This window comes from Rhinatrema bivittatum, chromosome 8 (assembly GCF_901001135.1).
Source record: "Rhinatrema bivittatum chromosome 8, aRhiBiv1.1, whole genome shotgun sequence".
In the NCBI taxonomy this organism is placed as follows: Eukaryota; Metazoa; Chordata; class Amphibia; order Gymnophiona; family Rhinatrematidae; genus Rhinatrema; species Rhinatrema bivittatum.
This window is the reverse complement of record NC_042622.1, coordinates 134,576,798-134,603,521: the sequence shown is the minus strand read 5'-3', so window position 1 is coordinate 134,603,521 and position 26,724 is coordinate 134,576,798. Positions and strand designations below refer to the sequence as shown.

At 44.3% G+C, this 26,724-nt stretch overlaps 1 long non-coding RNA gene across 1 annotated transcript; it reads right to left on the bottom strand.

Moving 5' to 3' along the window:
• Positions 1 to 4,218: 4,218 nt before the first annotated feature.
• On the bottom strand, positions 4,219 to 20,415 carry LOC115097986. The gene is made up of 3 exons (XR_003858381.1): positions 20,118 to 20,415; positions 5,261 to 5,317; positions 4,219 to 4,345 (listed from the first exon to the last, which is right to left on the bottom strand). It is a non-coding gene; the product is annotated as an uncharacterized LOC115097986 (long non-coding RNA).
• Positions 20,416 to 26,724: the final 6,309 nt, after the last annotated feature.

Below are 26,724 nucleotides of genomic sequence, written 5' to 3'. Positions count from 1 at the left end.
TTATACAGAATAAGCCCCCTTGCTCTCAGTGTCGGCATACATATAAAACAAGGTTAACAAAAAATATATAGAATTAAGTCGTCCGTGATACAAAAGCGGTGTTGTGGTCTACAGCAAACAGAACACAGCAGTAGGTGTACAACTTATAGGACTCCGACCCAAAAAATCTTCAAATGGGAGTCTCTATGTCCTTTATGACAAATTATGTCTCTTAAGTTAGCACCTGTTATTTATTTCGTTCAGTGTTCCTGTTATCACCCCACTGTTTATTGTAAACCGGCATGATGTGATACTCTCACGAATGCCGGTGTAGAAAAAAAACTAAATAAATAAATAAGTACATAGGGATCCCATAAAGCATGAAATTTCGATAAGATGTGTCTTTTAACAGCTGTCAGTTTGTGCATTGTACATACTCTATCCAAGCGCAATAAAACGTTTCCCATAGCAGGTGCCTGTTTTTGCCTCCAGAGTGTTGCTATTTCAATTCAAGCTGCTGCACATGCACAGACCTGCTGCACCAAAGTGGTTTGCATACTGTTTAGTGTGGGGATAGGAAAGTACAGCAGTGCCTGCTCAGCCCGAAGTATGAGGGTGGTCCACAGCAGTTGAGATAAGAAGTTCCCAATTCCATCCAAAATGCTAAGATAATCGGGCACTCCCAACAGATATGGTAAAAGGAACCCTGGTTTCCACAACCCCTCCGACATAGACCACTTATAGTAGAATACTTTACATGTAATTTATCTGGTGTGAAGTACCAGCGATATAATAGCTTAAGGCAGTTTTCCTGAATAAGTGTAGAGATAGATATCCTGTGTAATGAATGCTGAACAGAGTCCCATGTTTCGTCCACATAGGACCTTCCAAAATCGTGTTCCTATGCCAAGATATATGACAACTTTTCCCGGGGGGAAACTCCTCTCTAGTTGGTAGCTCTGTGTGGGAGAGAGATATTGTCCCTGCAAAGTCTGAGCCTACTTCATCCTCCCCCATCTGGCCTCGCGGCCTTCCTCCTCATCAGGCACCTCGCTTTTCCGGTACGAAAAATGACAAAAGTTGACTGCTTTGTGTTTTGCAGCCAAGCTCACGGTTTGTAGTATCTTATTCTGCAAAAATAGAGTGTGTGTCTGTGTTTTGGAAGGTTTGATAGGGATAGGTTCGCCGGGAGGTTGAGGAGACCCACGATCAGGCTGCTGCCACCATCGATGACGTCACTTCCTCCTCGTGGTCACAGGTTTTTAAATCCTGCTGGGTTGCTGTATTTTTTCTTTTGGCCTCTTCTAAGGTTCACTTTTTCCTTTCAGACTTTATATTCTGCAGGGCTCAGGTACAGCCCTTGTGCTTAATGTTCTCATTTTTGTTAATATTTTAGAATTTTCTCCCCATTTCATGTGCCCACGTAAAGAGGAAAGAACCATAGCCACCTCCCCTGCCCCCAACAACAGCATTCAACCGTAGCCAGTTGCCTTGAAATGGTCAGCAGGTGCGGATTGCTTCTTGGTCTTTCAGCTAAAATTCAAGCATAGGGTCTGAGCCATGAGCTGAAGATGATCCCTTCGTAGGTTTTCAGCTGAGACTGAGAACCTGTACAATATGGGGGGGGGGAGTTTAACACCCTACCACCTGACCCCATTGATGACATGATGATGTCATGACTATCGCCAAAGCAGGAGGATTTTTTTTTTTTTTAAACAACAAAGCAGGTGCATAAGTACCAGTTCATTTGATTTCTTGGGCTATCCACATGCTCTTGAGTTGCATTCACATGGTCACCGGGGGAAGTGCCAACATCTTTCAGGGTAGTACTGCGCCCTTCCAGTGCAGCCTAAGTGAACACCCATGAATCAGAATTGCATGCAGTGTGGTGATGGTGGTGCATGTGAAACATTACAATGTTATTTACAGTATTAATAACAATTCTGTTATTTGTTTGCTCCCCCCCCTTCTGGAAGCTTCCATTAAGTATAGCAGACAGTAGAAAATATTCTGCCAGGTCATATACTCCAGCAGAAGTTGCATGTGTCTTTGGTGCTAAATTATAAAATACATTACAATCCTGTTTAGATAAAAGGTGAAAGTTAAGTCCCGATTGCAATTATTGTTGGGATAGTTTCAACCTTGCTTTTAGGACCTGATTCATTAAGATCTTTTCCCCAGACACAGACAAGTCCGTTTTCAAAGCTATTTACATGCATTAATTGGCCGTATGAAAATTACCCTCCTTAAGGCTAAACAGGCACACATTGTTCCATAATACGCATAATTTTAGCCACATTTATAGGAGGCATTCCTGGAGGGGGGTGCTTATGTCAGGTGGATGGGGACGAAATAACATGCAAGGATTGCATTTTCTACTCTAAACATATTACTTTGCTTAGAAAAGTATCTGCAGATGTTTCCTGAGACCCATATAAATTTATTTAAAAATTATTTCATCATGTTCATTCTGCCTTTTAAATAATTATGCCGGAGAGGCATGTTTAAACAATAACAATGTTTTTTTATTTTGTTCCAAGGCCTGTTTAATTGCCAGAAAATGTATTTTACTCAATTGGTTAAAACCGCAGGCCCCTACTCAGAACATGTGGAAATCTCTCATGACTGATCTCTTTCAGCTGGAATATGGCTCTACATACTGGCATCTCTCGTCCAAGAAGAAGGACTTCTTTAAAGACATTTGGGACTCTTGTTATAGATCTTGGCCAAAAAAACTTCAAGACCTGTTTCCTTTGGAGACCAAGCGATAAGTTCATCTCTCTTTCTGCGCTGGAATGTCCCTCTGCTCACCTTCGGGCCGATACAGTATAGTGCGCTCCACCGGAGCGCACTATACTGTATCGTTAGCCCGGGTTTGGCCGCGCGTTTTTGATGCGCTAGCTTTACCCCTTATACAGTAAGGGGTAATAGCACGTTGAAAATTCGCGGCCAACCCCCCCAAAACTAATAGCGCCCACAACATGCAAATGCATGTTGATGGCCCTATTAGGTATTCACACGCGATCCAGAAAGCTTGGAAAGCACACTGCAAGGTGGTTCTGTTTAGTAAGACCCCTACTCATAAAAATATGATAAATATTTATTTATTTATTTATTTATTTTACTATTTTCTATACCGGCTTTCATGACCAAAGGTCACATCAAACCGGTTTACATTTAACAGGGCATGCATTGTACAGAGAACTCAAGCAACTATAACTGGTGCAGGAATTGTAGTTACAATAAACAGGGAAATACAACTGGGAGCATAGGAGTAAGAAAAAAAGAGATAGATTGAGAACAGAATTATTTACAATGAATATTTAAAAAGATGCAAAATTAAATTCAATGTGGACTGACTGAAGTCGTGATTGAAGTTGATGATAGAGTGATGGTATTTACACCCAAATTATAGCAATGAGTTTGTAATGACGGTAGTAAGGATCAGTCTGTGTCTTAGTTGGCTTTTTAAAAAAGCCAGGTTTTTAGCCTTTTCCTGAACGTTAGTAGGCACGTTCCTGGCGCAGTTCGGATGGGATGGAGTTCCATAAAAGTGGTCCTGCTGTTGATAGCGCTCTGTCTTTGAAGGATTTGGAGAACTAAGGATTGATTGATGAGGAGCACACTTGGTTACTTTTGATGTTTATATACAAGCTTTTTACAACAAGCAGCTTTGTTGTAAAACCATCCAGTCTGTCCATGTCCCATTAATTTAGTAGAATCCACACATTTTACTTTCAAAAATTAACGCCTGCCCAAAGGCTGGCGTTAATTTCTGCTGGCACCAGGGAAGTGTACAGAAAAGCCGAAAAAATGCTTTTCTGTACACCCTCCGACTTAATATCATAGCGATATTAAGTCAGAGGCCCCAAAATTTAAAAAAAATTTTAATTAAAAAAAAATAATTTTAAATCGGCCCATGGGTCGGAAGACGGACGCTCAATTTTGCCGGCATCCATCTTCCGAACCCGTGGCTGTCAGCGGATTTGAGAACAGACGCCAAAATTGAGCATCGGCTGTCAAACCCGCTGCCAGCTGCCACTCCTGTCAAAAAAGAGGCTAGGGATGCGCTAGTGTCCCTAGCGCCTCTTTTTACCGTGGGCCCTCATTTGCATACTAAATCACGCGCACATGAGAATGGCCTGTGCTAGCGTCGGGAGAGCGGGTGCTCGCCTTGGAGCGCCGGCTCTCCCGCGGGTTTTACTGTATCAGCCTGCTTGTTAATCAGAATGGATAAGGACAGTCAGCATCAGGCGGGAGGGGGGGGGAATAAACCTTGGAAATTTGTTATGGAGTGCTGTTCAACTTTCTGTTCTGGCGAGTTCATGTCGACGATCCTTTTTTCTGTGTTGGCTGTACAGTATTCCTAATAAAGAAATGTTGAAAAAAAAATTATTTATTAATCGCCTGATAAAAATCTTTCTAAGCGATGTACAACATATTATAAATAAGCCTGAACAAATCTTCTTAAATTACATAACACATTTTCAGAGAAATTACTCCAAATAGTCAAACTAAAACCAAATCCATCATTCAGACACATTTAATATTAACAATTTCTAAAATCTAAAGAGATCTTTCTTCCCTTAGATTTAATGGGAGGTCATTCCACAGTTTGTGGTTGATATTTATCAACCACAGCCTGCCTCCGATCCCTCCACCCCCCCCCCCCCCGCACCTTCTCCTCCCTTCCCCTAACTAACCCACCCCCGGCCCTAACTAATTCCCCCCCCCCTACCTTTATCGCGAAAGTTACGCCCGAGGCAGGCGTAACTTGCGCGCGCTGGGCCTGCTGCCGGTGCGCCATGGTCTGGTCCGGGGGCTGGTCCAGAGGCCGCGGCCACGCCCCCGGAACGCCCCCGATGACTCGCCGGCCGCGACATGCCCCCCCCAACACCCCCCCAGGAAGCCCTGGGACTTATGCTCGCTCGCAGGGGGGGTTTGGGGTAGGTTTTCAGGGGTTACACGTGTAACCCTTTGAAAATCTAACCTTTGGGAACAGACAAAGAAAAAGATCTGTTCCATAGGTGTACATGGCAAAAAGTCTTAATTGCAGGAGCTGTTTATTTCTCGAATGCAATTTTCTGCTAGATTCATGCCATTGCAATCGATTTTCCAACTGTTTCACCCCAATACCTCATGACTGGAAGAGCCAATGAAACTCCAACAACAACAGAGCTGCTGGAATCCTCCTCAAATTTCCCATTACTAGCCTCGCTTTCATATTTTGAATCACCTGCAATTTCTACATAGATTTTGATGGAGGTCATAAAAACAATACCTTAGTCAATGTGTGAAAGTATCAGAGCATATGCTACAGATTTCAATGCTGCCAGATCTAAAAAAAAAGGTTTGATAAATATCAACATTTTAACTCTGTAATAAGTATTTTTCATTACCTGCAAAATGTTTTTCCATACTTGCTGTTGAATCCAAAACAAGTGACCTTAGTTATTTTTTTGGAATCAGTTCTACATCTTTGAATTTCAATGGTTTATCCAATTCAAAATATCCCAAATATAATACCTCGATTTTAGAGGCATTTAACACCAAACAATTTGTTTTCAACCAATTTTCAACAAAAGTAATATACAGGGGCGGATTGGCCTATCGGGGGATTGGGCATCCCCCGGTGGGCCGATTGCTCCAGTCACTTGGTCTGCCGTGCGCGCCATGACAGAGCCACGCTCGGCAGACCACGTGATGTGTCCTGGGCTGGCCTAGACGGCGAATACCCGGGCCTGTCCGACATTGTGAATCCGCCGCTGGTAACATATAACCTTCCTCTAGATCTTTACCCATGTATAGTCAAAGCATAGTTTCATCTTGAACATAATAAAAATGGATCATATCTGTTTCATCCACAAATAATGTCTGGTATCATACTTGGTTTTCAATTTCATACATCTAAGTCAAATCCTAATCACATGAGTAATATGATAGCCTATTTCCTTTATGGCTAATGATGGAGCGGGAGAATGTAGTATTGTACATGTAGACTTATCATGAATTTCATCATTGAAATTTTTTAAATGATCATTTACAGTAATCCATTATCAAAAACTTTCTAATGAATATGGACTACTGTAAAGGAAGACTTTCTTGTACTTTTTCTATGCGACGACACCCTGACCAGCCCCTAGTTGGCCCTAGCTCCCACTGCATTTAAGATTGTAACAGTTTAGAGTGACATCATTCCTATATAGCACCTCCCCTGAGGTTTGCCTGGGATTGGTTGCCTCTTAGTCTATAAGAGTTGGGGGGGGGGGGGATAGCCCAAGTTAGAGTGTGGCAGAGTAGATTTTATTTTGATGGAGAAGGAGCTGTTTCAGTGTGCTTTCCAAGTTAGGCCCCCAGTCTAGCACAGGTAGGGAGAGAAACTACCTTGCCAGGTCCTCTGATAGGATGGAGAGTGAGAGACAGAAGGAGTTTTGCAGTTCTTCTGGATTTTTACAGTTTGACCTGTACACTTTTTTCAGGTAGTATCCCTGCCCTGCTCAAGGTTATCAGGAGTGAGCTGTGTACCATTTTGCCCAGATAAAGAGGAAGTTACAGCACCCAGTCCCAAAGAGAGAACAGAAGTGTTTTGTCAGAAATTGAGTTTTTTCAACAAGAGGGAAGGAAGTATTTTTCTGATATCCTTTCTGGCCCAGAGCTGGAAACTATAAGGACTGCTTTCAGTAGTTGACCTTTCTTCCAGAAAGGTCTGAGTTTATGTTTTGCAGAGGAATTGAAGGAAGAGAAGAGGGACCACTGGAGATCCCCAACTGAATTTCCACCCGAGACACAGGAAACTGCCAGGTTGGAGTTTGGGATTCATCATAGACCTCAAGTACTGAGTAGGAGATCCAGTCATACTTAGAACACCCTCAGCCTACTTGGGACTATTAATTCTACTTCATGGAGACTAACAATTTCCAAGCTCCTGCCTGGAGAAACTGTTATAATTAGTGAGGTTTGGGTGGACCCTTGGACACTGTGGCAGCTGACCACGCCCATGGGGGGAAGTCCGGTGAGGGGCCACAGGTCAGGCTCAGCTTAGGACACACAAACACAGAGATTGATCTTTTATTAGACAATGTGGTGAAGCCACCAGAGGTGGCAGTAGTGAGCAGCAGAAGTAGCCCGGCTGGACTAGTATCCCTCAGGCGCTGGAACAGCGACTGCTCCGGTAGCAGTGCTGTAGTGGAAAGAACTGAGAATAATGAGTACAGTGGAATATGCACAGAGCCCCAGTATGGAGAACCCCAGGATAGGGAGAGCAGGCCCTCGAGAAGCGAGTATCTGATCCCTGAGAGCTGAGAAGCTTGAAGGTAATGTACTCACACAGCGGTTCCACGTAGGAGATGGCACTCGGGCTGGAACGGAGGCAGGCCCTCGAGGAGCAAGTACCTGGTTCCAGGGAACAGCTCTGAGGTGAAGATGGTAGTACTCACTGGTGTTGAAGATAGCAAATCCTTCCAGGCAGAAGGGAAGGTAGAAGCAGGCAGCGAGTCAGGGAAAATGGGCCCTCGAGGAGCGAGTACCGGTTTCCTGATAGTGACTGAAAAGCAAGTGAGGCTCCCGAGGAGTGGGTACCCCGTTAGCGTTAAGAGTCCAATGGAAATTTGGAGAGGCAGAGTAGCTGGGTACGGAGAGCGAATCCCATCTGTAAGATTCCCCCTTGCTAACTCAAAGGCTAGCAAACATCGTAGGCTTTAAATATCCGGGCAGCGTGACATCATCACAGGAGGACACCCCTGAGGTTCGCGCCAAGTGAGGGCCGTGCGGCGCGGGCGCCCTAAGGTACCAGCGGAGCATGGCAGAAGGCAGCGCCCAAGCCGGTCCAGGGACGCCAGAGAGGACAGCAGGCAGACACTGCAGCAGCCAGGTGTCCATCCATAGCGAGAGGAGGTGCAAAGAAAGAAAGTTAGGTGGAGTGAAGCCGTCGGGAAGGGACAGTTGCAACAGAAACACATCCACAGAGAGAGAAATCATGTAAATCCTGGTTCATGTAAATCTGAGGACCCTGGATATAAATGGATACATTATTTTTGCACATATTGATTCTTTTGAAATCAGTCACAGTAAACTTTAATTTGAACACCCTTCCAGAGAGTCCAGCCTGGTTTGTAAGTGTACCTGTCCCAAAGAGCTATGCTAACACACACACATGGGAAATCTCTACTGTCTGGGCCAAGAAGGTTTGCCTTCACTCCCATAGAAAGAACCCTTACCTTATGGACAAAGTAGAGGGGAATGCGAAGTGTGAAGACAGCCCCAGTTATAAATTCTTGTGTGTGCCTTTGGAAACAGCCAAATCCGGAAAAAAGTGTTACATTTATAGCAAATAAATCCAATGGCTTCCTCATCCTTTGTTATAAATGAAGACCCTTGTATATGAGGATAGGGAGACAAGAAATGCAGCATTAAATTATCCAATTTTTCTTGAGGTAAATTTTCATTCAAAAGGCTAGATTTTTCCGGGAGCATGTTAAGAGGCTTGTAGAGTATATATATATGAAAATTAAGGAATACTAATGGGTTGAGGGCCAGATTAGCCTGTGGTTTGAGACCTGCAGCCATACAGAAAGAAAAAGAAAACCAAGCAACTTCCTAGAGTTAGATCTCACATTGTCTGAAGAATAGCACTGGCTCTGAAAATGGCGACGAGGAACTTCCAGTGCAATGTTCTTGCTAATCTGCATGGGGAATCTCAGTCTCTCTTATAGCTGCCTACACTGCTCTAGCCACCTCTTGGTTTGAACCAAGAGGAACTCTCGGGTCCCACAAGACTAAAGGGCCCTGCGTACCTGAAAGTGCAAGATGGCAAGGATTTTACCAGATCACATGACCCATCCAGTCTGCCCATCCACACCAACTATTCAGCTTTACAATCCTTACCACTCCCTTCACAGATCCTGTGTTTGTTCCATGTTTTCTTGAATTCAGATACTGTCCTTGTCTCTACCATTTCCACAGGGAAGCTGTTTCATTCATCCACTACCCTCTCTGTAGGTTTCTCCTGAGCCTACCCCCTTTCCCCCTCATCCCATGATCCCTGGTTCTAGAGCCTCCTTTCCTTTGATTGACGCCCACCTCCTGTGCATGGAGAGTCAGAGAACTCGAGATCCCCTACAAAGATTAATGAAAACATTGCTTCAGAGAGCCAGAAAGCCTCAGGATCTCAGTTCCATGCACAAACTTGTACAGTATGGAATTAATGCTCCCGGATACAGGGGAATTGCAGGATATTGTGTCCATAAAAGTTTACTGTGTACATTTAAACACATGGATGACTTTTCTTGGCTCTTGCTCAATGTCAGATTTTCTTTCTGTATGTGAACACTCAGACAAAGTGACTATGGAAAAAAAGATAATAGTAGACATGGAAACTTACCAAAAGAAAAGGAATCAGGAAAGCACAGGCAAGGTGAAAACAGAAGAGAGATTAAGAACAGTATAAGGAGGCAAACAAAGACAGCAAAGGTAGAAAAAATTGCAATTTCAATGCAACTAGGAGGATGGTGTGAATTTTATTTATATTGTTAAATTGCATGTTGGTTGTGCTTTCTTTTTGAAGTGTGAGGTTTAATAGCACTTCTGCCATCCTGCTACTGCTTGAACCTTGTCCTCAGGGCTAATTTGCCATTAGATGCAGTAGGATCGTGCCTGGGGTATCCCATCTGTATGGGGTGCCCACCTCTGCTGACCTGGAAGTGATGTTGTGCACATTGGACACATAATTGTTCCCCCCCTTTTCAAGTTTTTGATGGGAGATTGAGGTGTGCTGGCCAGCACAGCCCATCCTGCCAAGTGTGAAAGAGAAGGCTGAGGTAGGGAAGGCTGGTGGAGCCATCCTGTCAGATGATGAAGACAGATTGCTCCTATTTTACCAGGCACCACCTGCAAAGTCTGTCTAAACCTTATAAACTCACGCATTTTAATATGGTTTCCAGAACAGAACATGAGTACTTGTGTTCAGTTCTGGAGACCGTAATTCAAAAAGGACAGAGACAGGGTGAAAGCAGTCCAGAGAAAAGCAAACAAAATGGTGTGGGGTCTGTACCGAAAGACTTATGAGAAGAAACTAGAGGACCTAAATATGTATTCCTTGAAGGAGAGAAGAGTCAGAGAAGATATAATACAGACTTTTAATTACATTAAAGATATAAATGATGCATTTTTGATGGAAAATAAGCTGTAGAACCAGGGATCATGACTTGAAATTCCAAGGGGGTAAACTCAGGAACAATGTCAGGAAATATTTCATCATGAAAAGGGAGATGGATGCATGGAATGCCCTTCCGAAAGAGGTGGTGAAGACCAGAACAGTAATGGAATTCATAAAGGTGTGGGATAAACACCGAGAATCCCTCATCTAGAGGATGGAAATGAGGAAAACGGATAACCTGTGATCACTTTAGGTGTAATGTTTCTGCATAAGGGTAACCTGAACAGAGCAGCAGTTACTACCCTTAACAGAAGGCAAAGGGTAGTAACAGCAGATACCATACTACTTGCTGGGCAGACTGGATAGACCATTGAGTCTTCATCTGCTTTCATATACTATGTTATACCTATAGTACCTGAATGTAATCTGCTTTTAAGTGTTGAAAAGTGGAATATAAATCAAATCAAATAAAATACATCTTACTACCTAGCCATTAACATAACAATAAGAACATAAGAAATTGCCATGCTGGGTCAGACCAAGGGTCCATCAAGCCCAGCATCCTGTTTCCAACAGAGGCCAAACCAGGCCACAAGAACCTGGCAATTACCCAAACATGAAGAAGATCCCATGCTACTGATGCAATTAATAGCAGTGGCTATTCCCTAAGTAAACTTGATTAATAGCCATTAATGACTTCTCCTCCATGAACTTATCCAAACCTTTTTTGAAACCAGCTACATACTGCATGGTGCTGACAGGCTTAGACAATCTGTGGTAGCAGTGCCCAGCAGGATGCGCATTGCCTGCTGCCCCACATCAGTCTTCAGCAACTGCCCCAAGTCTTGCCCAACTCCGGCTCCTGTCTCCCCATGCACCTCATGATCAAGGAGACAATAGCAACCCAATGAGGAGTATTTGCACATCATATATGTCAATGGGTCTCCTGCTCCTTTGGGATTTCAGAGGGGACACCAACTTCCTCTTGTGATGGCCCTGCTCACACGGGAAGTGTGATCCCAAAGCCAAGAGCGAATGGTGCACAGTCAGGGCATGTCAGATGGGTCCTAAAGAGAAGAGATAGGCATCTTCTGGGGCATCAGCTACTTTCTCTTTGGGTTCAGCTCGCAGATGATGGCAGCGAAAGAACTTTGTCAGGAACAACAAGGCACACACTGAGGCAATGTAGAACCCAAACCTGGAGACATGAAGGTACCCAAAGAAACAGGGAAGGTCCACTGTAGGGAAACCTGAAGACATGGCATCCATGGAAGTGTGTAGAGACTACTGCAGGATGATTGAATACATAAAGCAAACCTGGATCAAACAGAAATACTGGAATCACAAAGCAATCTAAACAGAAACAAATAATGCAGGACCCACATAGGACCAAACATAGCATCAAGTCTAGGAACAAGATCTGGCAGACTGTAAGCCTGGAGTACAACTGTGTCCAGACAGGAATAAGATGGCTGCCAGTAGGAAGTGTAGGAAATAAAACTGGGAGGACTGAACAGATAGTCCCAGGACCCACTGGAGCCCTTTGCTGGTGGGAAACAAGAGCTGCCCAGTGGAACCTCAAATCTCCCCACAGTTGAAACAGCAAATCCTGCCCTGATAGTCCATGTGCTCTCTCTCTCTCGTTATTTAGAAAATGCTGGTTTTGAATTTTTTTCCACATGGGGAATAAAGGCTTCCATGCTGTGACTTTCACTGTCCAGTCCCCACAGCTCCCCTCCCTCACATCAACAATCCAAAGTGAGGCTGTCTGACTCAACTGGAGTCTTGCATGCCTGTGCCAATCAAAATGGCTCCCTCCATGTTAGGCTGGGGCCTGATTCATAAGCTTCTTGTCCTATACACATAGAATGGAAAAAAGCTTTAGTGAATACTATAGAAGTAAGCTGTAGATTAAAATGTAATGTAGAAGCTTTGAAAAATGGTAAATATGTTTATTTTGACTGCAAGTGTGTATTTATTTTGGTCTCATGCAAGGCATGTGACTGCAGCTTGAGAACAAACCTGGTTACCAGTGAAAACATGTAGGGCACAAGAAACAGCTGAAATAAAGAAAGCAAACTGGCTTAACTTTCTTTTTGGTACATCCTATTTAGGAGCTAGGCATGAAGTTCAAAGGGACTAACAGTCTCTGAGAAAGAAAGCCCTTTAAATCAGAACGTGCTTTACCTCTGTCTTCTTTATTCACCAGAGCCAGGGAGCTCTGCCTCCTTCTTTCTTGGTACCACAGCAACCTGAGCAGTGCCTTGGTTGCACAACAGTTAAGTGTTTTAGTCCAAGAGGAAGGTGTTGGGGGCAGGGAAGTCACAGACCCTGGAGCAGTTAACCAAGTTTTTCAGCTGCTAAGAGTGACTGGGAAGAGGAGGAAACAATGAACCATGTTAATAAGGATCCCGCCCTTGAGCATGAGCGCTGGTTCCCTTGGCCCAGCACACAGGATTATTCTGGCACAGGAACTCAAAACAGACGAAGCCTGGGGAGCAAGAGGCTAGCTGCAGTTGTATACGGCGAAATGGCAAGGACCTGATGCACTGTCTTGCTTTTACAGGATGCAGAATCATTTCAGCCGAATAATAATGTGGGCTTTTTTTTTTTTTTACTTTATTTAAGCATCAGTGACTAGATAGAAGGATATTGATTTCTTTAAAAAAAAAATCATTAGCTCAGAGTGTTAAATTACTGTGTTCCCTCTACAGTGTCTTAGTTTTACATACATTTATCAGAGTGGCAGAAAGGTTACCACTTCAGCCCCTGTCAAAACAGATGAACCCTCCAGAGCTCCACTCCACTCCCACCACCCTCCCAAACGGGGAAGTTGTTTGGGTTGGCCTTGGGCCTGGATGCTAGAAGATTACTGCAGCAGTCAGCCAGTGAGAGAGGGGCCTATGAACCAGTACATGCTCATAGCCCCTGCCACAGCAGCCTAACCCCCCTCCCTCTCTCCTCATGCATGGACTTCCTGATTGGAAAGGAAAGTCATGTGGAAAAGGGGGCTTGTGGTATATGATTGCCTGCAGGTCCTGTGAACTCACTGACTGCAACTGCCATTGTCCTCTTGCACCTGGGCTCAGAATCAGCTCCAGCAGCTTCCCTGCTTTGGGGAATGAGGGTGAGGCGGTGGAAGGGGAATGGAAGAGGCAACCTGAGGAGCTTGTGGACTGTGGAGGGGAAAATTGTGACAGTCGAATGCTAGAGATGCAGGTACTGGCAGATTGCTGGCAATTAGATTGCTGTTTTAAAAGTTCAGCTGGCCACTGCCTCCCATAATTAAAATTACATGAGACCAAAATAAATATACATTTGTAGTCAAAATAAACATATTTACCATTTTTCAAAGCTTCTATATTACATTTTAATCTACAGCTTACTTCTATAGTATTCACTAAAGCTTTTCTTCCATTCTGTGTATATAGGACAAGAAGCTTATGAATCAGGCCCCAGCCTAACATGGAGGGAGCCATTTTGATTGGCACAGGCATGCAAGAGTCCAGTTGAGTCAGACAGCCTCACTTTGGATTTTGATGTGAGGGAGGGGAGCTGTGGGGAGTAGAAAGTGAAAGTCACAGCATGGAAGCCTTTATACCCCATGTGGAAAAAAATTCAAAACCAGCATTTTCTAAATAACGAGCATATGGACTATCAGGGCAGGATTTGCTGTTTCAACTGTGGGGAGATTTGAGGCTCCAATGGGCAGCTCTTGTTTCCCACCAGGAAAGGGCTCCAGTGGGTCCTGGGACTATCTGTTCAGTCCTCCCAGTTTTATGTCCTATACTTCCTACTGGCAGCCATCTTATTCCTGTCTGGACACAGTTGTACTCCAGGCTCACAGTCTGCACGTTGCCAGAGCTTGTTCCTAGACTTGGTGCTATGTTTGGTCCTATGTGGGTCCTGCATTATTTGTTTCTGTTTACATTGCTTTGTGATTCCAGTGTTCCTGTTTGATCCAGGTTTGCTTTATGTATTCAATCATCCTGCAGTAGTTTCTCTTCACGCTTCCATGGATGCCATGTCTTCAGGTTTCCCTACAGTGAACCTGCCCTGTTTCTGTGGGTACCTTCATGTCTCCAGGTTTGGGTTCTACATTGCCTCAGTGTGTGCCTTGTTGTTCCTGTCAAAGTTCTGTTTGCCTCCAGCTGTCTAAGCCTGTCAGCACCATGCAAGCATTTTCCAAACTTGTAGAATGGTGAGGTAGTATTTTCTCAGTGGAAGGGAGTGGACAGTGGAGTGCCCCAGGGATCTGTATTGGGACCCTTACTGTTCAATATATTTATAAATGATCTGGAAAGAAATACGACGAGTGAGATAATCAAAATAGCAGATGACACAAAATTGTTCAGAGTAGTTAAATCACAAGCAGATTGTGATAAATTGCAGGAAGACCTTGTGAGACTGGAAAATTGGGCATCCAAATGGCAGATGAAATTTAATGTGGATAAGTGCAAGGTGATGCATATAGGGAAAAATAACCCATGCTATAATTACACAATGTTGGGTTCCATATTAGGTGCTACAACCCAAGAAAGAGATCTAGGTGTCATAGTGGATAACACATTGAAATCGTCGGTGCAGTGTGCTGCGCAGTCAAAAAAGCAAACAGAATGTTGGGAATTATTAGAAAAGGAATGATGAATAAAACGGAAAATGTCATAATGCCTCTGTATCGCTCCATGGTGAGACCGCACCTTGAATACTGTGTACAATTCTGGTCGCCGCATCTCAAAAAAGATATAATTGCGATAGAGAAGGTACAGAGAAGGGCTACCAAAATGATAAGGGGAATGGAACAACTCCCCTATGAGGAAAGACTAAAGAGGTTAGGACTCTTCAGCTTGGAGAAGAGACGACTGAGGGGGGATATGATAGAGGTGTTTAAAATCATGAGAGGTCTAGAACGGGTAGATGTGAATCGGTTATTTACTCTTTCAGATAGTAGAAAGACTAGGGGGCACTCCATGAAGTTAGCATGGGGCACATTTAAAACTAATCGGAGAAAGTTCTTTTTTACTCAACGCACAATTAAATTCTGGAATTTGTTGCCAGAGAATGTGGTTCGTGCAGTTAGTATAGCTGTGTTTAAAAAAGGATTGGATAAGTTCTTGGAGGAGAAGTCCATTACCTGCTATTAAGTTCACTTAGAGAATAGCCACTGCCATTAGCAATGGTTACATGGAAAGACTTAGTTTTTGGGTACTTGCCAGGTTCTTATGGCCTGGATTGGCCACTGTTGGAAACAGGATGCTGGGCTTGATGGACCCTTGGTCTGACCCAGTATGGCATTTTCTTATGTTCTTATGTATTTTATTTATTTATATTCCACTTTTCAACACTTAAAAGCAGATTACATTCAGGTACTATTGGTATAACATAATACATGAAAGCAGATGAAGACTCAATGGTCTATCCAGTCTGCCAGCAAGTAGTATGGTGTCTGCTGCTCTATGCAGGTTATCCCCATTTCCTTCTGTTAAGGGTAGTAACTGCTGCTCCGTGCTGGTTACCCTTATGCAGAAACATTACACCTAAGGTGATCAAAGGTTATCCGTTTTCTTCATTTCTATCCTCTAGCACGAGGGATTCTCTGTGTTTACCCCACACCTTTATGAATTCCATTACTGTTCTGGTCTTCACCAGTTTTTATCTCCCATCCAGCCTCTTCTCCCTCAATCCTTTTCATTCAAGTTCTCATCTTCTCCATTGTGCTCATTTTCCCTTTTTTGTTTTTTTCCTCCTTTTTCTTCCTCCTTACCACCATACCTTCCTCCGACCCCTCCAGTTTATAGCACAACCTTTCTACGCGAGTCTTTGTTCACTGTGGACCACACTGATGGAGACAAGAGAGCACAGTCAGAGTAAAAGCAGTGAAGTGAAAGAGTGGTGAGGGCCAGCAGGCAAGAGAGGAGAGTCGGGATGGCAGCCAAGAAGCAAAGACTGTGTTGGGAAGACCAGAAAGGTGAACATGACCTTTTTCGGACAGTAGTACAAGCTTTGGTCCTGAGCTATCTCAACTATTGCAGTATGCTGTATTTAGGTCTGTCAGAGAAGTTGACTCATGTCCTTCAACTTGTGCAGAATGCCACAGCCAGGATCTTGACCGGGCTCTCCAGAATAGACCGTGTCTCACCGGTGTTAAAAGAACTTCACTGGTTACTGGTAAAATGGAGAGCACGTTTCGGGCTGCTGGTTATTGTTTTTAAAGTGTGTCCACCTCAGTGCTTTATGAGAAGACTCTTAGATCAAGAGGTACCTTACAGCTATGCATCCCTCCTGTTAATCAGTATAAGTGGGTGCAAACTAAATCAAGAGTCTTTCCCATGGTAGCGGCTAAGGAATGGTATAAACCACAGGCAGGGCTTCGGATTTGATTTGAAAATGTTCAGAAAATATTTTTTGAAGAAGCTTTTAATTGTTAGTCTATTATTCTGATGGGGTTTTGGGGTTTTTTTTTTACTGTTTTTGAAGTAAAGTAGTACTGTCTTGTATGTTTTAAACATTATTTTATGGATGTAACTTTGTAATCCGCACTGGATACATTAGGAAGATGCAGCCAGAAGAAAGTTTTAAATACATAAATAAAAATAAACAAACAGTAAGAGAGGGCCTCTAGGGAGGACTATGTAATTTGAGAAAGTTTTAGGGAGAGATTCAGGTCCTGAGGAAGGAGAGCCCAAAGAGATAAGAGAGGTAAATGGGAGGACGTGCAGTAAAGAGAATGTCTGGAAGAGGGTTTACAAAAATGAATGTTTGTTTGGAACTAGAAAACCTGAAAGTGGACAAAGTAATGGGGCCAGATGGGATATATTCTAGGGCACTAAGGAAGCTTAGAAGAGAATCTGGTGAGTCTGCTGAAGGATTATTTTTTAATAAGATATTTGGAGACAGGAGTGGACCCATGGAACTGGAGAATAGATGTTTTCCCTCTTCATAAAAATAGTAATAGAGATGAGGCTTGAAACTACAGGCCTGTTACTCTGACCTCAGTGGAGGGAAAATTAATGGAAAAACCTACTGAAGGAAATGTCAGTGAAGTGTTAGGGATGTGCAGGGTCCAAAAATTCAGTTTGACTCATTCATTCATTTCATAGGTCACAGTCATTCATCAGGTTTGTTTCTTTTGTTTTTCATTTCACATTGACGTCAATGGGGAAAGGCCACATTGACTTCACTGTAAAAGAAAAAAATTAGACTAGACCCAGGCCTGACATTGGAGCCTTACCGGAGGCAGGTTCCTGTCAATGATGCCCAGGCCTTGGCCTAGACCTAGACCTGACACCAGGGCCTAGCCTGAGGCTGGGTCCCATTGCTGAGATGCAGGTCTGACTATGGGGCCTGGCCGAGGCCTGGTCCTCTTGCCACGGTCTAGGCCTGGGTCTGATACTGGGACCCATTACCAAGGCCCAAGTCTGGGCCTAGGCCCGACACCAGAGTCTACCCAAAGCCTGGTCTGATTGCTGAGGCACAGGTATAGGCTTGAGACTTAGGCCTGAGACCAAGGCAATGTCCCGTTGCCAAGACTCATACCTAGGCTGACACTGAGACTAGGCCTGAGGCTGGATCCCATTGCCAAGGCTCAGGCCCAGGTCTCTAGGTCTAGGTCTGATGCTAGGACCTGGGCCTAGGCCTAAGGATGGGTCCCATTGCCAAGGCCCAGGTGTAGGCCCAAGACCAAGGCCTGAGTCCAATGCCAAGACCCAGAAGAAGTTGGGTCCTGTCACTAAGGCCCAGGTCTATGCCTGGGTCCAATGCCAGGGCCTGGCTGATGCTGGGTCCCATTACCAGGCTCCAGGCCTAGGCCTAGGCCCAAACAAGGCCGGGTTGCATTGCTGTGGCCCAGAACTGATGCCTAAGCCAGGTCTGAGGCCAGGTCCCATCGCTGGGGCCTGGGTCCAGGCCCAAGACCAGTCTTTCCACTGTCTTCTTTCTTCTTCCGGAGACTAAAAATGATGATGTCCGCTCAAAACCACTGCAGTATCTTCCTCCCAAACAGACAGTGCCATTTTGATGTACAGCCGTTGAAATGTATGGCCATACAACAAAATTGTGTTTTCCACTATGAAGAAAAGTGTGCAGCACTTTTATGGTCTCTGGAAGAAGTGTGCAGCACATTTATAGTCTCTGGAAGAAGAAAAAAGTCAGCAGAAGGGATCCTGGGCCTAGGCCTTGCACTTGGGCTAGACTTAGGCTTGGGCCCTGGTGATAAGAGGCCTGTTTTAGTAATAGTGGCCCCTATTTGTTAATAGGGTATATTATTTGACAAAATTAAAAAATCCATAATTTTTTTGATTTTTTCAGAAGAATACCTTTGAAGCAAAACAAAAATGGGCTTATTCCTCATAGTATTCATTTTGGTTTCAAACAAACAAATCCCTATGAAATATCAACAATCCAGAGGGTTTCAGGACCTAAGTCTACATGGATTACCAGAGAAAGATAGTGTCAAACAAATCTGATAGATTTCTTTGATTTGTTGACTACAGAATTAGGTCAAGCATATACATTGGATGTGGTTTACTTGGATATGATATTCTCTTGCATGAGAGACTCATTAATAAATCGAGTAGCCTGGAAGCAGGTCCCAAGAATGTATATTGAATCAGGGCAGCAGAACACCTTTTGGGTGGGGGGGGGGAGAGAAATCAACCAAGCTCTGCCTCTAGCTCCACCCTCGCTACCAATTTCGTACTTAAGTTACAGTTAATGTCATTCTTTGCATAAATCATAAAAGTATAATTATTCATTCGCAGACCACCACTAGAGTCTTCTTTCTGCCTGCAGGGAGGGATGGCCTCCCCCTGAGAAAAACACTATCACTAACAGAAGTGTCAGCACTAAGCGACTATTCTGTATTATGTATGGAAAGAGAGCATGTCATGTAATCAGAGACCAAGAAAATGTGGCCTAAAGATACAGAAAAAATCCCATTTGTTTGGGCATTAAAGAGAACACCAAAATTCACCTTGGTATGTCACCTCAGCATTTGCCACCTGGGGAAGTGTAAGATTGGTGAATGGTGAGGGCTTTTATGTGGTGAACTTTCTCAGGGTCGGTGCAAGGGGTATTAGATGCCCGAGGTGAATCTTACAGCCTTGTTTGCCCCCCCCCCCACCTCGCCTTCAATATATACAGTTAATAATTATGCATTTATAATAGATTTTACATGAAAAAGGACATTTGAAGCACAGTCTTCTGAAGTAAAATTATCACTTACAAATCATATATATTATATTTACATACACCGGTGTGGTATCAATGTAGAAACCCTGCAAAAAGATACTTGGAACCCATATGCATGAGGCCTGTTATAAAGTGTGTTGGGTTTGGGCTTGGCCCTCAGAAAGCCATAAGTAAACTGAACTACAATTACAATATAATAAATCTCCCATATCAAAACAGCCTTAACTGCCAGCATTCAAAAAGTAAGAACCTTACCCATGAAAGTACAACATTGCAAATATTACTCCAGGCCTTATAAAACACCAATATATATCATATTAGGACAACAGACAAAGTCAGGCTGTTATCAATCGCTACACAGAAAGTACACAGTAGCAGAATATCTTACCTCAGTCACACATGCAAAGTACAGAGAAACCCTCACCAAAAACAGTATAAAGAGACCAAAAGTATAAATAGAAACATGTAGACAACAACTAATCTGGAAACTGCAACAAATCAGACTCTATTCAGTGCAACAATGGAAAAACATAGACATCACCATTTCTCATAAAACATCAAATAACACAATCAAGAAATATAAATCAATCATAATAGTAAAACTATACTAATAAAAAGAATAAATATTTCATAACAGGTAACAAATAGAACATTCTATAAGAAAAGTCATAAAAATGTTTAGAGTTCCCAAAAATCAATATAAAATTTCAAAGCATCCAAAAATTAGACATAATGAGCCTAATATTCAAAGTGTATTCTTCTCCCTCCAGACCACAAAAGTGGCAGCAGCATCTACCTTCGGCTCACAGAGATGACTAGACTCCACCTTCTTCCTCCCAGGGCATGAGTCGATGCTGCTCCTGCTCCTTTCAGGTGCGGCAATTGCACTTCCTTCTTCCCATCTGTGGAAGCCCACTTGACACAACTTTCTCTTCTGGAAGGAAATAACAATGAAAGAAAATAACAAAGAGTCACAATCTTTGCAGTCGTGACACTGCTGTGCCACCCCCAAAACTGTGGTGCTCTAGGCAATTGCCTAGTGCTTCCACTGGCCCTGCACTCTCTCCCACTCATGCTCAGCCTTCTAAACAATGTTAATCCCTCTCTACTTCCCAGACTCTCTCCCCTCTCCTTTCTCACTTATGCCTCTTCCCTTTCCTCTTACACACATCTCCCTTTTCCTTCCCTCTCATTCACATCTCTTCCCTTTTCTTCCCTCATTCATGTCCCATGTCCCTCACTCACATCCACTTCTCTCTTTCCCTCCCATCCATCCTCTCTCAACCTTTTCCCTTCCCTCCTCTCTCATTCACTTACTCCCTTCTCTTTCCTCCCCTCTCACCCCTTCCTCTATCACACCCACTCACCCCTCTCCCCTTCCCTTCACTCCATTCTCATTCATATATCCCTCCAATCCCATCCCCTCTCCACACACACATTCCCATTCTCACTCCTTCCCTCACACCCTCCCATCCACCGTCTTCTTCTGCCCTGTAGGCACATCACCATCTCGCGTCACTGCCGAGTCCTCTTCCTGCCCATGGGAGGTGGGAACCTCATAAGTGGGTTATTTGATGGTGTTGCTGTCACAGCAGCTGGGGGTCTTCTTTCTGCCTGTAAGCAGGGCCGGCCGGCCCCTGAGATAACGTTGGATGGGCCAGGGCCTGGGTCGCCCAACCCCTATAAATAGTTGCTTACTTGAAGAAAGTCACTAGAGTCACTGTGAAAAGTCTCCAGATTGGGTAAAAAGTAGTTAAAATCATGTTGTTGATCAGTGTTATTAGTATAGCTGGTGAGCCTAAGATTAATGCAGATGGAGGGATGGGGAAAGAGGAATGACTCATATACATACATACAACACACACACACACACACACACAACACCAGTCTTGTTCTTTCAGAAACTGACACACACACACATGCATTCTTTCAGTTATACATACTTTCTTAGACATGTTCAAACATTTATACACACACACATGCATATGCTTCTATTGCTGCTCATGTGCTCACAGGGAGAATAACTTTCAATACTGTACATGTGTGCCCATATATGCCGTGAATATGTGCTTGGGGGTAACCTGCACAGAGTGGCAGTTACTACCATAAGAAGCTTGTTGGGCAGATTGGATGGACCATTTGGTCTTTTTATGCTGTCATTACTATGTTACTTCTGTTCTTCCCCAAAAACTGAGATAAAACACTGGAAGGTCCTGGCACTGGATCACCACTTTCCTCTATCCACATGGAGGTGCAGGTCTTCCCTAACCTGAGCAGCCCCAGACACAGGGTTCCCCGGGTCCTGAATCCAGGTGGTACCCAGGGTTTCACCAGGCTTCCTACAAATTAAAGTCTTTCAAAAAACCCAAATTATCCTGAGATACAAACCCCACCCAACAAGGAGTGGAAAAGCAGGGCAGATCCCCAACTGAACTCACTAACTCCCAGCAGTGTTGCTGGAGTCCTAAGAGCTGGCCCAAAATCCAAATTAGGAAAAGCTCCAATACACTTCCTAGCGGGCCGATACAGAAAAAAGTGCCGGAGAGCCGGCAAGCGCCCACTCTCCCGATGCGCGCACAGGCCACACTCCTGTGTGCGTGATTTAGTATCGTCCCTGCATGCAAATGAGGGCCCCGCGGTAAAAAAGAGGCGCTAGGGACACTAGCTCGTCCCTAGCGCCTCCTTTTTGACAGGAGCAGCGGCTGTCAGCCGGGTTTGACAGCGACGCTCAATTTTGCCGGCGTCGGTTCTCGGAGCCGACGCCGACAGCTTCGGGTTCAGAAAACAGACGCCGGAATAATTGAGCGTTCATCTTCCGACCTGTGGGGCCGCCGCCGATTTACATTTTTTTTTTTTTTTTAATTTGGGGGCCTCCGGACTTAATATCGCTATGATATTAAGACGGAGGGTGTACAGAAAAGCATTTTTTTCTGCTTTTCTGTACACTTTCCCGGTGCCGGCAGAAATTAAACGCTAGCCTTGGGGCAGGCGTTAATTTCTGAAGTAAAAATGTAGCGCTTGGCTGCACATTTTACTTTCTGTATCGCGCGGGAATAAGTAATAGGGCCATCAACATGCATTTTGCATGTTACGGGGCGCTATTAGTTTTGGGGGGGGGTGGTTTCGACGCACGTTTCGACACGACTATTACCCCTTACTGTATAAGGGTAAAGCTAGCACGTCGAAAACACGCGTCCAAACGTGCACTGTACTGCACTGTACTGTATCAGCCTGTAAATCTCCAAAATGAGCTCCCGCTGCCCCAGAGCTCTCAGGAGAGAGGTGCTTTTAAAATCTCCTAAAGGGGATGGTCATTCCATGTCCTCAAAGGGAGAGGCTACAATGGAATGGTAATCGCCTCATTCACTCTTCTTCACTGCACTAACTGAGAGAGTTCCCCAAGGCTTACTGGTAACAGATCCGGAGAGTCTGTTTCATATAAACAGCTGTGGGATAAATATCCTGTTTATGCCTATATTCAGTGTATGTCTTCTGTTTATGGATATTTTATACTGACTGTATTCCTGTAAGCGGTGATTGAAGCTTTAACTTTCTTTTAATGGAAGATGCCCCAAGCATGGATGTGCAGGCGTTGGGAATAACCAGGCTTCCGCTGCATCTGTGCGGGTGCCGACCCCACCGCGCCAGTGCCGGGCCTACTTGACGTGCGTAGAAGGAGGGGGAGCCTGGCTACCCCCTCCCGTGGTGGTAGGCTGTGATGATGATGCCGGCAGCATCTGGCTTTCGCCATGAGTGGGTGCTCCTCTTCGTCGTGCTGGGTGCTGCTGGTGACATCGCTCCCACCCTTCCCCTGTTGGTCCAGGATCGGGCCCGATGATGTCATCAGAACACGCCCTGACGCTGGTCCTCTGGGTTGGAAAGGGGAATGATGCGGTCAGTAACATCGGCAAGGGAGAGGGAGCAGCGGGAGACTTAAAAACCACCGGCTCCCCTTTGTTCGGCCTTTTCAACCCTGGCTGCAGCACGGTGCGATTCCCCGTCAAACCCACCCTTTATTAGCCAATACGACTTGTTAGGTAGCAAATTATTGCTGTTCATTGTTATTCTGGCGCAGCAGTGGCAACCAAGTCTTGGAAAGACTATTGTAATGCTGGAGGCTGTGAAGCAGGGAGGTGCTGGTAAGGAAGAGAGTGAGCTTGGGGCCACCACTCGGCGCTTGGCCAGAGAATACAAAATTCAGGCCCGGTATTGGCCTTTGTTGAATCAACGGCCAGGTACTTTTGCGAGGGGCTCCAGCGGGCCGTGCCGCATGGTAGCCTGCCTGGACCCCTCAGTTGAAGGTGCTTCTGCCACCAGCCAGGGCCTCACGGTGAGCGAGACTACCCCCCTCCCGTTTCCGCGTGGGAGGAATGAAATGGAGATATTGGCACCTGCCCTGTGGTTGAGATAGGGAGTGGTTGCAGGACTCGAAGCCTAAATTTGACTCCCCTGTTAGGGTACTCTAATAAATGTCTGTGGCCATTTGCATCCCGTTATGACTCATGTTTTTCTTGTGTGTGTGTGTGTGTGTAATGTTGGGTGTCCAGCCTGGGAGCGGGATAGAACCACGGGTGTCCAGGCTGCCAAGAAAGGTTTATAAATAAGTTTATAAATAAAGAATTAAAAAAAAAAAGTAATTCAAACTCGGCTCACTATGAAAAATGAGAGCTATATAGAGATTATCATATAGAACAAGGGAAAGATTAAAAAAAAAAGTCAGACTTCTGAGTATATAACCATGGGTCCCTCTATAATTTGCTTCAGGCAGTGCCTGTTTTTGAAGTCTTCAATTATTACTTAAAAGCAAAATTACAAATTGGATTAATCAGCTAAGTCCATTTCAGACATGGCATTTCTCTTGTTTTTTTTGTCAGCAGCCTTTCATATCTGAAGGATTATTCTGAAAATGTTTGGGCACAGCTCTGAACCATTCTTTCATAACCATGCTTTGTCTGTGATAAGTCTTTTAACTGACACGTCTCGTCCTTGCCATAAGAACAAACCTCCATCCGATCCAAACCCACACTCTGAGATGTGCCCCCCTCTTCCCGTAACATGGGCTTCCATCTATCTGCTGTTTGGATGCCAAGTTCCCAGCTCTTTAGTTGTGTCATGTGTGGCCTCTGGAACAAACGATTCATTCTTGCAAGAATAAAAGACAGTACTGTACCGATTCTCGCCTGCAAGAACAAGAAATGTCACTAGAATTGAAGGAGATTGATTTTATAAAATCTTTTTGGCTGTTTTTTGCCCAGCCTATTCCTAACCTAAGGCCTTCCCCCAACATAGCAGCTAGTAATTTTCCCACACCTCTAGGAATAGTTCCACATAAGAAAGAGCAGAGTGTAGTCACTAGTAGGAAAGCCTAACACTAAGTGTAGTAGTGAGTGGAGTGGGGTTCCCTCTGCAAGAATGGGATAGTGTAAGGGAGGGTTTCCTCCAAGGATGCAGAACCGTCAGCGAGGCGGGGGGTGTCTTCCCTGTAGTAGAACCCCAGTCAGACACCCACCCCTCTAAAGGCAGCAATTTCTAGTTGTCAGCGCTTCGAATACCAGCAGCCTGCGAGCCCCTGTGCTTTTAAAAGGGGGGGGAGTGAGAGTGAGTGACAAGGGGCTCCGAATAAAGGAGAAGGGCCCAGCACTGCTAGATAACTGTTACTTCCCCTGGTGGGAAACGTGAGCCTACTAGGACTCGAGAGAACCTATGATTCTCGTCTGGAATGGATTTTGTTGGTACTCTGAGATGTGACCAATTTGCTATGGGCAGGAACTTTCACCCAAAGACTGATGTACAAACGGGAATGTTTTCACCAAAATGGGCTAGGTATATGAGCAATCCTTGCATGTTACAGGCACATTTTAATAATATGCAAATAGCTTTGCAGCATACAGTTCTGGCAATAACATTTGAAACAAAATTACTTTTATTTTTTTTTTTACAAAAAAACTTAATTATGGCTCCCTGGAGGTATAATTAAGTTTTGCATAAAAATGTCCTGTTAAAATATTATGTGCCAAATTTTGCTCATGAAGAGTCACTAAGGAGCTCATTTCCAATGATTTCTGAGCTCAGTTTGCAATTTTGCATGTTTTGCAAACAGGTTTGCAAATGCTAAATTTAGTGTGTTTAGGAGGTCATTTTAAAAAGAGTTACACGTGTAATGTAAACATACCATCATAGCAATTTTAAAAGAGCCATTTACACGCTTAGGGCTAGTAACTTTTCAAATCGGGCACACGGACACACGTTGGTGCATGTGTCGGCCCGCGCCCAGGGAGGTGGCCATTTTATAACTTGTGCACGTTTATGCATGCATGTTATAAAAACAACCTGGCTGCATGCACAAATGCGCTTTATTTTAAAATGGCTGCGCAACAAGGGCGTGCAAATCCCCATTTCTACTGTATAAGTCAGGGGATTTGAAAAGGGGCTCACATCCACACCGTTCCCAGTTTACCAGTTCATCCACCAGTTTGCCCAGTTAACAAGCTCGGTCCTCCAACCCATCGTGGTTTGATAACCTACACTTCCACCCAGTTACCCCAGACTCCTCAGAAATGGCTCAATCCTTTTATTTTATTACTTACATTTCACCCATGGCAGAAGTAAAGTTTATGCAGCAGGGGACCTTGGCGCGCGCCAGGGCACGTAAGTATTTACACGGCACATCTCTTGGCCAGGCCCCAAAACGTCCATGCCTGCCCACACCCCTGCCCCCTTTTCGAAACTTTTGAAGTGTGCATGAAGCAGCATTAGGCGCATATCTGGGCACTTTTTAAATACAGTCAGCTCGTGCGATCCCGACTTCTTCACACATCCCCTAATTGATGTGCGCACCGGGCTTTTAAAATTCATCTTTAAGGGCACTATACGTGAATATCCTATGGACAATTCAATGGCATACATTGTAGCAATTTTCAAAAGCCTACTTACATGGGTAAAGTGCATTGACACATGCAAACCCAATTTTAAACTTGTAAACGCTTTTTAAAATTAGGCCCCAGAATGTAATTTTATAACAGGCCCACATAGGTTGTGTATCAAGAACACCACACTTCAGCCCTAATTTTCAAAGCAGGCTTATGCACATAAGTCCGCTATGAAAACTAATGGGAATCCTGCACGGCATAAATGTGCACATGCCCGCTTGGGAGCAGGCGTAAATGTGATTGTGTACATTTATGCACATACTTTTGAAAAGCAAAATTATTCACGTAAATGGTTTCTCTGTCCCCTTTCTGCTTCCAGGAAGCTTCTTTCAAATATGCATAAAAGAATGTGCAAAATCGCTTCTGCATGTACTTTTACGTGTACAACCCCAAGGTAATTTTCAAAAAGCTCTTCTATATGCATAAACTGTGATTTGCACATGGAAATGCTTTTGAAAATTGCCCTTAACATGG